The sequence below is a fragment of the Podarcis filfolensis genome, assembly GCF_964270895.1.
Source record: "Podarcis filfolensis genome assembly, chromosome: 3".
NCBI lineage: Eukaryota > Metazoa > Chordata > Lepidosauria > Squamata > Lacertidae > Podarcis > Podarcis filfolensis.
This window is the reverse complement of record NC_139606.1, coordinates 31,574,133-31,590,285: the sequence shown is the minus strand read 5'-3', so window position 1 is coordinate 31,590,285 and position 16,153 is coordinate 31,574,133.

Sequence of the window (16,153 nt, the reverse complement as noted above, 5' to 3'; positions counted from 1 at the left end):
AAGCTGGAGTTGAAAGCGAGACCCTCAGAATTTTTGTTTGAGGTCAGCTGAAGGCCATGGTGATCATCAAAGTGATCAGAGCTGCATTTTCTCCCAAGTTCTAATGCATTGAAGGGGTGGCACAAGGCAAGAAAACCACCACTAGCATACAAAGCTGTATAGTTACATTTCAGGGTATTTTTTCTATTTCCCCCCCACACACATGTATTGCATTTCAGAAGGTCCGCTTACCATTAATGGTCAATAGCATTGCAGCCTGGCCATGGCCAATGAACCATACCTACCTCATATTGGACTCCATCCTCTGAAACCTTGCTTTGATGAAGTAAATAACTTTATAAAGGTTACACATTTTTCATAGTGCCAGCTCCAGGTTTTGAAGGCCCAGTGAGTAAGTTGCTCTCCATGGGGCAGAGTGGGCAGAGAAGAAGTGTGGCAGTGATAGCTGCTGCTTGTTCTCATTGTCATATTGTAGGGAGGTTTGGTGATCACCAGCAGTTGAGCTACCAAGTTGTAGGCCTGGTCAGGAGCCCAGCACCGCCAACCTGTGACACCAGCCCTGACTTTCCATGTGGATTGTGTTTATTTATTTATTTATTTACGGCTATTAGCCCATAAAATATGTACAAACATAAAAACACAGGGACATAAAAACAGATATATCCGACAACAGAAGGTGAACACCACGATGCAAGGGTGGGTCATTGAGCAGAGCCAAGTGACGGCTTGGGGCCAGGAGAGCTCCAAGGGATGGGTCACAGAAAAGGAAAACTAAAGACGAACTCCGACATGCACTCTCAACATAACAGTCCAATTAGTTTTGATGTTGTTGTTGTTTTTTGGTGGTTTTTGAGTGTGAGATAACCGCATTCAGAAATCTCGCCACCTGCAGAGTTACAGAAGGCTCTGTATCCTGCAAAAGCAGTGCGGCGTGTGACTCAACAGGCCTGCCAACCAAGCGCAGTAAAGCAGGACCCAGGAATTTAGCCCTGGCTATGCTATGTAGGGGACAGTTGAACATTATATGTGAAAGAGATTCAACAGTTTCCCCGTCACACACGCATAGCGGAGACACCAAACCATTGGAAAATCTGTGGTTCAGCAGGTTTGATGGAAAGACATTGAACCTTGCACGAATAAATGCACGTCGGTGTGGTACTGATGAAAGAGATGACATGTATGATGGAAGGCCAAGTGGTGGGGTTATTCCGTGATACCTGGGGGAGCAGACACCCCCACCCCTGGCGAGGTTGTTTCCATGTGGAAGTGACATAATGGAAGGTACTGTATAACCTTATCTGCTCTTTTTATTTCCAACCATAAACCAGATCACCTTGGGTCACAATAATACATTTCCCTCATGAACTTCTCAAAAATATGATGTGCACTGTATTTTAAGAGGGGAGGGGAGAGTTGCCATGATGATCCTTTGGGAGAGAGTCTCAAACTGAGATTTACTGGACTGTATCTGCCTGAAATAGGAAAATAAAAAAGCAGGATTAGTTTGCAAAAAAGGCAAGGGAGAGTAATTGGTATGCAAATACTTATTGAAGATTCATGCCCATAAATAAGAGTTATCATAACAAATCAAGCCAACCTTTCAAATCTGAAATCCTCTTATGGACAGTATCCATAGAAAGTAAAGCCCCCCAAATGATTAACAACTATCCTCAAAACATGAACCCATTTTTTAAAAAATTCACCCTTGAGGACACAGAGAGCAAAGTCAATTTCCTCGACTAAACATCAGCGTCGAATGTGGGAGATTTATTATTGATCTCGACACAAAAGACATAGTCCCCTCCACACATTACTCCTGGGAGGCAGCTGCCACCGCCAGCCAATCACATAAAAATGTGGATTAGGTTGTCAATCAACAGCTGCATGCTAAATGCATCTGTAAAGGTGGTAATCGCTGCAGCAGTAAAACAGAAGGAAAACAGGCAGCCCAGTGCTTCAGCTGTGGTTTCCACTGGAGCAGATAAAGTGACATTATTGTACTCATGCTGTTTTGATCCCATGTACCATTTGCAATTCCTAAAAAAGCCCCTTTCTTACAAGTCCAGGTTGTATTAATGGAGAGACCTCCATCCAGAATCACTCATAAATGGCATGGAAGGCACTACCAACAAGTGTCAGTTTATATAGTCAGCAGCAGGGCTTTTTTCCCCTGGTAGGAATTCACCGAAACTTAGTTCTGGCACCTCTCAGGTGGGCACCATTGCCATTCTAATAGAACTAGAGAGGTGCTCATGGTGAGTTCTGGCACCTCTTTTTCTAGAAAAATGGCACTGCTCAGTAGAACATGGTTGAAGCATTTCCTGCATTTGCACATTTTTTGGAGTGAGGGTTGATTAAAATGGTCTCTCACCAAGGGAGGGGGGAAGCCAAGTTACTCTCAGTTCATGTTAAAAACACACACACACACACACACACACACACACACACACACACCTCAGCATATCAATTCAAAGTGCTGCTTTTGGCCTACAAAACCATAGCTACCTAAAGAACCACAGTACCTAAAGAAGGGAGGGGGAATATGTGCCCCTCCAGGTGTTGGTTTATGGAATACCATAAACATTCTATAAAAGCTCTCAGAGTGGCTTACAAAATCGGTATTAAGGCAGTTCCTGCCTTCGGGTTCACGATCTAAAAAGCAATTAAGAAGGGCCAAGCTGGGCTTCTCTTTGACATGTCAACTACATGTAGGCAGTTTTAGTGTGGTGGAAACACACCACACCCCTTTAACACTCCCCACACACACATCAATCTCTGTAGCTTAAAGTGGGCCAATCCAAGTATGGGTTTTGTCACATGACTCTGCAGGCTATATTAACTGGTCCTTAGTCACATGCTGTATAGGGGTGTATGGGGTGTTAGAGTAGGAGTAGTACCTCTGATGGGGGACATGGTGTGCTCCATCTAGCCTAGTTTGTTCACCTTTGGATGAGACCAATAGTAGGCCCATTGACCAAGAAAGTGGTTTCTGAATGTGCTGCAGAGGAAAGTGAGGGGCAGATGGGGCTCGCCAGCCTAGGAAGGTAGCCCATTTAGGAGAAGGAAAATTCTGATCCTAAACCTCCACTGCCTTGTGGGATATCTTTGGGAGAAGAAACGGCTAAAAAGTAAAATTACACGATTTCAGAGTGGTGTCCCTAAGATGATCTTGTTCTTGGATGCCTCCTTCCAGCAACTCCTGCTGCCAAGCTAGTGCCAAACGAATTGCTCAGCTTTTCCTTGGACCTCATTAGCGAAACTGAAAGGGGAGTCTTTCTGTCTGGGCAGCCCAGGACCTCCATACATACTGTTCAGGCTTGAACCCTGGGAAAGTCACTGCATGTTTGATCTGGAAGCACACCCAATTGTCTTTCAAGACAAATGGATGCTAACAACAGTCACATGCCTTTTAAGAAAAAGACATAGCAATGACTTAGACTTTAAGGTGCTCCTTCTCTCAATAATAATAATAATAATAATAATAATAATAATAATAATAATTTATTATTTATTATTTATACCCTGACCATCTGGCTGGGTCTCCCCAGCCACCCTAGGTGGCTTCCAACAAAGTATTAAAATACAGTAATACATCAAACATTAAAACCTTCCCTAAACAGGGCTGCCTTCAGATGTCTTCTAAAAGTCTGGTAGTTGTTTTTCTCTCTGACATCTGGTGGGAGGGCGTTCCACAGGGCTGGTGCCACTACCGAGAAGGCCCTCTGCCTGGTTCCCTGTAACTTGGCTACTCGCAGCGAGGGAACTGCCAGAAGGCCCTCGGAGCTGGACCTCAGTGTCCGGGCAGAACGATGGGGGTGGAGACGCTCCTTCAGGTATATTGGACTGAGGCTGTTTAGGGCTTTAAAGGTCAGCACCAACACTTTGAATTGTGCTCGGAAACGTACTGGGAGCCAATGTAGGTCTTTCAAAACTGGTGTGATGTGTTCTCAGTGGCCGCTCCCAGTCACTAATCTAGCTGCTGCATTCTGAATTAGTTATAGTTTCTGGGTCACCTTCAAAGGTAGCCCAACATAAAGCGCATTGCAGTAGTCCAATTATGGGGGGGAGTGATTTCTGCCAACTCTTTTTCAATGGTCCCTCTTTTTCATTCTCAGTGGTCCCCTCTCCAACTCCCAGAAGCATATTGGCATGGGGACCGGGGATGGGGTGGGGGCAAGGAGATGCAGAGGCAAAGGGGAGATGCTCCATTCTGCAACTTAGATTTTTGCTCATGAAAGGCAAGTTACTTGTTCCTTTGTTGCTCAATGACAAACGCGGGAGCTTTGCTAATCCACAAACTATACAAACAGTGATTCGTTCCAGATCTACCTGTTTGGAAAAGAAACACAAGATAAAGCTTATCAAAAATGTAACGGTTGTTAGCGTGCAAAAATAAATTAAAACATAAATACAATTTAAAATGTGCCAAGGTGCTGCTTGATAAAAGCCTCTCCAAAGCAGAATAAGTTTACAAAAGTAACCCAACTCGTTTTTGTTTTTTTTTAAGAATAATAATAATATTGCGACAGATACCGTCCAATAAATCTGCAGAACTTTCAGTGCAGGCAGAATTTGTTTGAAAGTATTACAGTAGCAACCTCTGTAGAGGTAAAATGTAGCTTAGAATATATCTTCCACATAGATCTCTTATCCCTTTTGTCAGTTGGGGGAGAAGCAAATATTTTTCTTGAAGAATGACCTATTTATTGCGCAATTGACTGAACACATTTCAGAAAAGAATGAAAAATATAGAAATTGACATCACAACCTAACACTTTTTGTTGTTGGTTTCATCTCAGACCTGATTTCAAGATTTAAAACATAGCATTCTGCCAACATTTTCAGGTTTGCTCTGTTTTGTGGGAGCAGCTCTTCACCCTATCTGTTAAAATGTTCTAGCTAAGAAAAGATATAAAGAGATAAGGTCTGCCGTGGTGGGATACAAACCATACATTTAAAGCACATTTAAATCAAATGGTTTCCCCCTAGCCATCCTAGGAACTGTAGTTTATCCCCACAGAGCTAAAAAAACAACCCATCATCTTTAGCAATCTACAGTTCCCATGATTCTCTGGGGGAAGTAACATGCTTTAACTATATGGTGGGTTAGCCTGTGTGGGTTAAAACAATATTTTCATTTTGGGGTTAGTGGGTGTGGGTGTGTTGTTGTTGTTGTTTTAAAAAAACACTGGGCAAATAATGCATATCTATTTATTTTACAGTTTTTGAAACAGCATTAACATTCTGTGAGATTTTTGAAAGATCATCATCATCAACAACAACAGGGTCATGAAGAAGCTGTGTTCTGATATAGCAATCTCCTCTGCACAGCAGCTTGGTAGGAAAAAAATATAGGCCATAAAATTTAATGGTTTAATCGTTTGATGCACAGACACGATGGTTGCGTTATGTTTAACTATAAAAACATTTTTATAAAGCTATTTGTTACTTTTATGAAATAACATGTTTGATATGGCCTCCTGGGCATTTAACATGACTTTCAGTTATACAGTGGTACCTCGGGTTAAGTACTTAATTCGTTCCGGAGGTCCGTTTTTAACCTGAAAATGTTCTTAACCTGAAGCACCACTTTAGTTAATGGGGCCTCTCGCTGCTGCTGTGCCGCCAGAGCATGATTTCTGTTCTCATCCTGAAGCAAAGTTCTTAACTCGAGGTAATATTTCTGGGTTAGCGGAGTCTGTAACCTGAAGCGTATGTAACCCGAGGTACCACTGTATAATGTGGTTTTATTATTAGATATGCCCAAGTTTTGAAAGGTAAAACCAAGAGAATAATCAAACCACGAAACAGAAGAGCAGCATCTGAAAGGCCTAGGAGTCTACAGGATGCATCCAACATAGTGGCTCCACTGGAAGGAGGATTTTTGACTGCACAAGTTCGCCTCCCTCTCTTCTTCCTGCTCACCCCTTTAAATCTATCATCTATCCAACCCTCCAAAGCAAGTTTTGGGATGGCATGGTGGTGCAGAGAAAGGAGAGGGAGGGCAAGTTCTGCTGCACCAACATAATTTCTTGTGCTTAACAACTACTTTGTTGGTTACCATCACAAACTTCTATAGACTGAGTGCAGAGAAAAAAATGAAATAAAATCATCACCTGCGTGTTTCCTTGGAAGTAAGCCCCACAGTGTTCAATGAGGCTAACTCCCTAGCAAGAGGGTTTAGGGTTGCAGTTCCCCACCACTTTTAATTTCTACTTCAACCAATGGGACAAACAGCCAACATCTAGCATTGATTCCAGTGAGACTTAAGCATCACCAAGGGCCAAACTAAATGTCAAATGGAATCAAGATCTTCTCTTTAGAAACTTTTAGTAAAAAAAGGAGGGTATGATACATTGATACATGTTTAATGATTCTTTTTTTAAAAAAAAACATTGTTATTAGGTTTTCTGGCCTAATCATGGCCACTGACACAAAGTTAGATCTTGTCCAGACTCTTCAGTTCATCTGGAATTACAAGGATTTCAGCTGAGAAAGACATCCAAATGGCTTATCCTTGAATTACCGTATTTTTCGCTCCATAAGGCGCACCTGACCATAAGGCGCGCCTACTTTTTTGGGGGGGGGGGAATCAAGAAAAAAAAATGCGGCTCTTGGGGACTTTTGCGGGAGGTGGGGGAAGTGAGAGAGTCTCACTCTGTCCCTTCCCTCACCTCCCGCAAAAGCCAAGGGATAGCCGCGCGAAGCCTCCCCAGGGCAGCGGAATGAAGGTTCCCCGCTGCCCTGTGGAGGCTTCGCAGGCTACCCCAGAGCTGCTCGACCCAAAGAGCAGGTCAGGGAGCAATGGAAAGGCTGCACGCAGCCTTCCCGCTGCTTCCTGGGGCTGACGGTGTGGGAAGCACGGCTTTCCCCCACCGCCAGCCCAGCCCCACAAGCTCGAGGAGCAGCCTTTCCGCTGCTCCCCGACCTGCTCTTTGGGGAAAGCCACCGCCAGCCCCAAAGAGCAGGTTGGGGAGCAGCGGAAAGGCTGCACGCAGCCTTCCCACTGCTCCCAGTGCTTGTCGGGGCTGGTGAGGGAAGCCTGGGTTCCTCCCACCCAGCCCCAGGGACGACACATTCACTCCATAAGACACACAGACATTTCCCCTTAGATTTTAAGAGGGGAAAAGTGCGTCTTATGGAGCAAAAAATACGATAGATATTCTTAGGTTCCTTCCTTTCTTAGACGGTAGAGCTGAGAGTTGCTTTTTTCATGCATTTTGATACTTTTGCCATTTACCCCCAGCCCTCAGTTTACCAATCCTACATTCCTGCCTCCTTAGGATAGAACCCTCATCAACTCTACCAAACAACTCTTCAGAATCTTGGTGATGTATCTAAAATTTTGTTTTGTGATGTATTCCCAGAGTCCTCTAAACAAACATCTTATGAGACCTAGTTTTGCTTGTAGGCCTTTGCTGTTATTTACCTAATGCCTTCTTATCTGCAAGGAGCAAATTTGTTTTATTCCTGGCTTATGTTTTCCTCGCTGCATACATTTTTGTCATATTTATACAGTAATGTTTTCTTGTAAGTACACTGCTAAACACTATTGACTTTGGACATTACATTAGCCAGCTTTTCCCTCACTGATAACTGCATCATACAAGTTTTCCAGCACTTTGCAGTACCCTTCAGTTTGACTCCTAAGAGACTTTGCCAATCCTGTACTTACTTACCAGAAGTGTAAGTCCCATTACTTTCAGTGGGGCTTACTTCTGAGAAGAATGCATAGGTTTAGGCATTTGCCGCATCCCAGAACATCCGTGCCTCAGGATGCAGAACCTGTGGTCCTTCAGATGTTCTTGGATTTCAACTCCCATCATACTTTGCCATTGGTCATGATGGTTGGAGCTGATGGGAGTTTGGAGGGAGATGGATTCCCTGTCCCTGTTTTCCACCATGCAATCACTTCAGCAATAATCACCAGCAATTCTCCTTCATACTGGAGATACATACCAGGCTTGACTTGGCCAATCCAGCTGGACCTCTTAAACAAACTTCTTGCTGAATTGACCTTCACCACTCAGTTGGAAGGGAATCTAAAAGGACTAATCCCCACTCTCAACAACCCCAGAATTAGGAGGACAGAAGAGGCTCAGCTTTGTCTGTACTGACTGATACTGACTCCCTAAGCTTTCAGTCAGGGATTCTCTCCCAGCCCCACCAAGGATTGGACCTGGAACCTTCAGCAAGGAAACATGAGCTACCACCCTTCTTCAAGAGCAAGTTTGGGGCTATCGTTAAATAGCCATTTACTTAGTTTGTTGTTATAATGTTAGGGTTCAAGCACAGCACCATTGGGGTCTTCTGCCTCAGGTACCAGAAAGGTTAGTGTGGCAAGAGGAGGCTCAGCAGATCCCAGAAGTCAGTACTCTTTGTTGTAAATAATGTGCTGGTACTCTCATCTTGGAGTACTGCCATAGGCCAAAACACTGCCATGCAATTGCCGGTTAGGAGACCAAGTTCTAAAATCTGACGTTCAGGGTAGATGTTGGGAGCAGGTGAGCAGTAACTCACAAGGTGTCAGTGAAGTTAACTTTGTTCAGAGAAACAAAACAGCTCAGGCTCAGTGAGCACAGCAACTCTTCCCAGCAGATCTTGCCCCAAGGACTAAAGGTGCCTGCCTTCCCACAGTTCTCTGAGTCTCCTCCTTCCTCAGTTCCCTCCCTAGCAGTCCGAGACTCCTTCGTCTTGTCTGTCTTTGCTCTGCCCTCTTCATACCTCTGTGGGTTCAGGAAGACCAGTTGGGAGGGGAGCTGGTCACTGCAGGAGGGGGAGGCTCCTTAGCTTCTTCAGCAGCCTGCCTCATCTCTGCCTCTTGACCCCCCTCCTCTCCAGCCTTCACTTCTGTCTCTGATTCTGGACTGCTCTCTGCCCCAGCCACATCCTGCTCATTCAACCCTGTTCCCTCTTCAGCTTCCAACACCTCCTCTTCCCATTCTGCCCCCTCTTCTCCCTCTGGCCACTCATCGTCACCCCACCACCAATCCCCTAGCTCTAAGCCTTCTTCCTTTGGGAGGTTCCCTATCTGGAGGTTCCCTATCTTCTGCATCCCACAAGTCCGTGACATCTAGCAGACTTCGGTGCCCAGACTCCTGATCTTTTTTGGGGGGAGGGGGTGGGTTTAAAGCATATTTCAGTTTAATGCAGAATGTGGGTGGCACTGTAATAGAGGATGAAAAATAATTCATTCCAAGAAATGCCATGAATAAGGTGATTAAAACATGATGAGTCCTAGATCGCCAAATGTCAGGAGGTACTTTGAGCAGAAATTGAGAAGGTAAAAAAAGAACAACCTCAAACCGCATTCCTCTATATAATTAAACAGCCTAGTTATCCTTCCTTGTTATCCTTCCTATGGTTCTAATTTATAAAGGCACACAGCAAGCCTATGGTTTCACCACTAAAACTGAAGCTAGCGTTTCAAATGCCAGATACGGAGATCTGTCCTAACTTGAATAACAGCCAAACTTTCTGACTGACCACAGGGGCTCCTTGGAATTAAACCAAATATGTTTTATCGTGTTTTTTAATATTTTGTTGGGAGCTGCCCAGAGGGGCTGGGGAAACCCAGCCAGATCGGCGGGGTACAAATAATAAATTTATTACTACTACTACTACTACTACTACTACTACTACTAGGTCAGCTGTGTTAATAGTACTACTACTACTATTAACACAGCTGACCTCAGAGCCAGGGCTTCAAGCAGGTTGATCTGAACATAGTCCCCAATGAGGTTAATACACCTTTCTGCTAACAAGAACCAACTTCATATATCTCTGTAATCAGACCTCTCCATTGTGTGGAAATTGATTTGCTTGTGCAGTTACTTAGTTAAAAACTGCTCTAAAAACCAATGTAGTCCAGCATACACCGATACTGTCCAAATGTGAAGAAAAATAAAATCATGTTTACCTGGTTAATTCATAATCCCCCTTCTGTTGCTAAGACTATCGTTCTGAAGGAGTTAGGTGCATGTATCAGAATGTGTAGGCTATGCATACAACTAATATAATAAACTCTGGGAGGGGTTGGTTTTTGAATTAATAATAAACACCAATGGCTGTGATGGCAAAAAAAAACCACAAAACAACTTTTCACCATATGGATGGTCCCTGACAAGGAATAACTAGTTAACACATTCTTTCCGAAATCTGAAAGTTATGTGACACATTTGGAAGCTGAGCAAGAAGACAAATGATTAGAGCAGCTATAATCTTGGTTGTGCAGACTTGCAGAGAACAAATCCCAAGTATCGATTTGTTTCATGCGTGTTCCAGGGGTCAAAAATTACAAGGCTTTTCTAGAGCACATCCTGCAAACAGGTCATGGTATCGGATCCACAGTGCGCCGAACATTATTCCAGCAGCTGCTTTTCACCATTCGCTCTCAAAATGTTCAAACTTCTTTAGACATTAGCAGCATATGTTTGTATATATTGGAGCGGGGGGAGGAAGGGGGTTAATGAATCCAGAGTGTATTAAATTAAAGCTTCTGTCTTAAATGTATCTTGAAGCGATTCAGAATAACTTCATTCTTAGCCAAGGGCTAACTACAGGGACCTAATTAAGATGGCCTTCTGGGGAAGAGCATGGAGTTCTCTTTCTCTGTATCATTTTTTATCCTTCTCAGATTGAATGATGCTCTACTAGTGCATCTCCTCCCAACCTTAGGCCTCCTAGATGCTGATGAACTACAACTCCCAATATCTCTGACTATTGGCCATGCTCTTTGAGGCTGTTGGAAGTTGTAGTCTGAATCATCTGGAAGGCACAAGGCTGGGAAGACTAGGCAAAGGAATGACTTGAAAGTGACAGATGTCATGGAAGAAAAACTTGACCAAATGGTATTGCATATGCCAGTGTCCCAGAAAAACTGGGACATCCCCCCCTCCCCCCCACGAGAGCATGGCCGCCATTTTGGGCACGATGTGATCTTGCACGATTTACCTCTTTGTCCATAATTCTTGATAATTGTCAGGTCAATCCTAATTATAAGAAGCTGATGAAATCTATGGAAACTTAAATTAAGCTGGCATAAATTAGCCCTACTGCAAACTCCATTCATGTCTGAGGCTATAGGCGGCTGAGCTGGCCTATGCCTGACAGATGAAAAGCAAGCCTTTAAAATAGAATTTGAAATCCACTACACTTTCTGCCAAGGGACGTGGGTGGCGCTGTGGGTAAAACCTCAGCGCCTAGGACTTGCCGATCGCATGGTCGGCGGTTCGAATCCCCGCGACGGGGTGCGCTCCCGTCGTTCGGTCCCACCGCCTGCCAACCTAGCAGTTCGAAAGCACCCCCGGGTGCAAGTAGATAAATAGGGACCGCTTACCAGCGGGAAGGTAAACAGCATTCTGTGTGCTGCACTGGCTCACCAGATGCAGCTTGTCACGCTGGCCACGTGACCCGGAAGTGTCTACGGACAGCGCTGGCTCCCGGCCTATAGAGTGAGATGAGCGCACAACCCTAGAGTCTGGCAAGACTGGCCCGTACGGGCAGGGGTACCTTTACCTTTACCTTACCCTTTCTGCCAGTGGGTTGCCAGATCACATAACTAAGTTGGAATTCAAATACAGCGTAAGTCCCCTCCTACTGGTCCACTCCCCTGGAACTTTCAATTTTCAGGGTTCATACTAATCTTGACACAGTTGGCTGAAGCAGGATGAGTGATTTATGCTGGATTATCCTTGGCTGAGTCAGGGTGTGGGGCTTACACTGGTGTAGCCCAGCTGCACCATAAATCAGCTTGCTGAGCTGGAGATCCATTGGATCCTAACCCACTCAACCTAGCAGATCTTGGGTTTGGATTGCTAACTTAGCTCAGTATTCCTTAAAGAAGCCCTCTAAGGTACCTCAGTATTACTACCCCATATTTTAGGCAGAGATATGGGGGGGGATCACAGTGCCCCTAAGGCTGCTTACTGGGATATAAAGTTTGTTGCTCACATATGGCTAAGCCGCCCTATCGTGAAATAATGTAAACATATCTAGTAATTTTATATTTTATATAATGTTCCATTTCAGCAGTCATCCTTTTTCATCAATATATGTACTTTTTAATGGTAAACAGAGGGTGAGACACAAAGGTGAATTTGTACCAGATAAACTAAGTTTCTCTGACTTCCATGGGAAGAGGGAAAGGAGCCAAATTATGTCTTGTGATGACTAAAGATGGACCCGTTTGTTTGTTTACCACACAAAACACTGTAAACATACCCAGCCTCTTTCTGGCAGAAAATAGGCTAAGCTATTCCGTTCACTCTGATTCTACAGAAATCCTTGCTCTTGACTGCAACCTTCCTAGAAGAAAACAAAATTAAGCATTAAAAAAATAAAATCTTTGATGTGTCTTGCCTGTTATCACAGTTTAGCACATGGGGGGAAAGAAAGGCCAACTTATTTAGTTCAGTCCCATCTCTGGTGGCATCTTATTTCACTTCCTCTGTCTAAGCCAGTGTCAAGAGTCAGTGGCGTCATCCCCAAGGAGGGAACATTGTTTATTGTACAGATCTTTAATATGATGGGGAATAGCAAATAATATCCCTCATACAAAAAAACTATTTTTGGTGTGTATCTCCAGTGTCTTGAAGTAATTTAAAGCGAGCAGCTGGGTATCTCAGCTGGTTAGAACATGGTGCTGATAATGCCAAGGTTGCAGGTTCGATCCCCTATGGGACAGCTGCATATTCCTGCATTGCAAGGGGTTGGACTGGAATGGCCCTCAGGGTCCCTTCCAACTCTACAATCCTATTCTTCTTCTTTCTCCAAGAATGATTTTGCAATCCGGGGTGGAAACCCACTATGAAGAGCATTGGTTTTCTTGCGCCAAGGTTTCTGTAGCTGGAACTGCTCTACCGCCAAGCCCTAACTGCATGTCATCCCAGTACCTGCCTGTTCAAAAACAACAGGTTGCGTCTCCACCTGTCAGGCTTCAGGGAAGCGGCTTCCTCCCTCCCTTTGGCCATGGATATGCAGAACAAAGCAAAAATAGTCTCTTACCATTTAAAGAGATTTTAATAATCACAAAGAAAAAACAAAGAGTCCATTCTTGGAGTAAAGGTGCTCCCAGTTAAGGTTTCCCCCACTTCCCACCCTCCGAGTCACACTTGCCACTTCCTCGTCTTGCAACCTGATCTCGCAACCACTGTGCCTTCTGTGCAGTTACCTTATCTAATCTCCTTGACCTTGGACTGATCAGCTGGACACTTTCCAGCAAACCGGAGTCTGTTAACTCCTTCTCTCCCAGTTCTTCTTCTCCTAGCTGTTGACCACACAGTTCTTCCCACCTTTTGTCTTCTGAACTATGTCCCTCTGTGAACTATTGTTCTGAATCTATACTGTTCCACTGCTCCTGGGAAGATTCAGGATCCTGATCAGGAGCAGGGACGGGAGGAGGCTCCCACCATTCCTTATCTGTGCAGCCCTCCTCAACACGGTCCCCGACACCACCCTTGTCTGTCCTGTGCTTCCATTGGCAGGATTTATCCTCGTAAGAACTCTGCTTGGATCGAGCCAATGGACCACCGAGACCAATATCCTGTTCCCACAGTGGCCAACCAGATGCCTATGGGCAGTGGCAGCTGGTGGACTCTGGGCCTGGCAGGGCAACCAGACAAGGTGTAGGAGGTTTTATAAGTGGGGCCAGCAGACAGTTAAAAGGTGTGACACAGAACTATGGAAAACAATTATTCCCTTCCTTCAGCTTATGTACTTCTAGGTTCACTTTCCGGAATATGGAACAAAAATGGCAGGATATTTATTAGGATCTGGGAGAACAGAGTTAAAGTCACAAGTTTGCTTTCCAAATGTGTCCTTTTGGCCACAAAATGCAAAGTGAAACATAGCCATCCTTCAGAATTTAGACTTCTCTGAATTTTGCAGTGTAATTCTCCAACCGGGTAATGTGTACAAAAATGCATGCACTCTCAGGTAAACACGTGTATATTAGTGAAAAGAACATATGGAAATTCATTCTATTAAGTTAAACCATGTTGCAAAAATGTGCACAATCAGATCAATTGCAAACCAACATGTGTACATCGGAAGAAATTCACTTCTTTTTCAGATAACTTTAAAATAAAATCACAAACAGGTTTGGATATATAGAGAACTGAACTTCAGACTGGATAAAATGAGAGACCGAAGGGGGGGGGAATTGGCAGGGTTGCCTATTCCTAATGCAGCGTCATTCCACCACTGCCCCACATAAACAAAGAGAGTGGTTAGTGCAGTCGCCGCTCATTTGTTGGCTTTTTAAAATAATAATTTTCATTAAATTTTCTGTTTTACTATTTCAAATAAACATTTACAAACCTTAATATATCCACTGACTTCCTTTCTTCTCTTTCCATGGTTCATTTTACATGCCATACATCCCTGCATATTTTACTATAACCTTTCAAATCAATTTTTCACTTTTACATCCATCAAAAAATATTTACCCTTTTGAATTTATCTCAATGCTGCCAGCGTTTTCAGTTGTATACAGTTATTTTCCATATATTCAATAAAAGTTTTCCAGTCTTCTTCAAACGTACATTCTTCTCGCTCTCTTAGTTTATATGTTAAATCTGCAAGTTGTGTATATTCTGTCAATTGAATTTGCCAATCCTCTTTAGCTGGGACCTCACTCACTTTCCATTTTGGGGCTAACAAAACACAGGCCACAGTTGTTGCATATATGAATAACTTTTTCTGACACCTGGGAATTTCAGTCTGGTGCTCATTAGTTGGCGTTTAATCCTGCCCACAAAGATAACATTTCGTTGCTTCAGTTAGAAAATTTGAGTCAATTATCTAAAAGGCTTCATGAGAGATTAGTCCTTGCGTAAACTCATTCTTTCTGTTAGCAACAGTGATGCTTTTCTGCACTCCAGAACTTCCCATTTGGATAGTCTGCTCTGTCAAGCCTTCATATATTTACTTAAAAGGGGGCAAATCACACACACACACACACACAACTACCCGCAGCGTATTTGACGGATATCGTATGCAAGTCAAAATGTCTTTCAGCGGCCCAGTCTGCATGTGTCAGCTGACAATCCGCTGAGCCATTCAGAGCGCAAATGTCCATTAGGTAATTAGTGTTTTTGTCCTACCTTTTCAAATCCGTGTTTATTGAGACAGGCTGCCAAATGAGTTTGCCTGCTAATAAAACGCACCTTGCTGAGCCCAAGTTGAGCTTGTTTGTGGCAATATTGGGCAACACTCTTGAGCCTGCTCACAGCACACTGTGCCGCAGGAGCTAAAAAATAAATAAACCTGCAAGTAGAGTGAGCTGGTCAAATTATGGCACCTGCTGTTTGAAAGGGCCATTTAGTAACATAATGAGCTGGGGTTGGGGGGAAATGCTTGGCAAGATCCTTTCGTTCTGTTTTGTTTGGGTTGCATTTAGGGTATTCGAGGCTTTTGTTCACTCCATTTGGGAAGAATGTTGCAGTGTGCCGCATTTAAAATAATCTTAAACCTGGAGAACCATTGTGGTAGCAGCCTAATGCTGGGTCCTTTTTCTCTACATGTATGGTAATGCTAAATCCTTTTCAGGTAGCCAGTAAGCCAGTAATGACATGCTCATTTCCTCAGAGGTAGCCTAGAGCAGTATTTCCCAGACTTGGGCCTCTGTTCCCATCATCTCTGACCACTGGTTCTGCTAGCTAGGGTTGATGTGAGTTGTAGTCCAAAAACAGCTGGAGACCCAAGTTTGGGAAACATTGGTCTAAGGTAAGGATGTGGAACTTGTATATCTCCAGATGTTGGATTCCAGCTTCCATTAGCCCTAAGTATGTACCCTACAATGTTCCTCAGATGAAAATAGGCACATTTCTCACCACAACTGACCCTCCTTGACCCTCCATCCCCACTCCCAGAAGGGCATTTCCACAACCACTATACCAATGGGACACAGCACAAACACCCTCCAGTGTCCTGAGGAAACCCCTTAATCCCAATTTTGTTTTATTTTATTGTTTGGCAGATTTACGAAAAGAAAAACACACACCAATTAATAAATTTTAGAAAGGGGCAAGATTACACGTGGCTACACAAAGTACAAAAAACAAACAATCCAAGACTTCTTGTGCTCTGCTCCGCTCCCCCTTTCTTCCCACCCAGGGGGGCCCTGCCCTCTGCCTGCCCCTCAGAGCCAGTG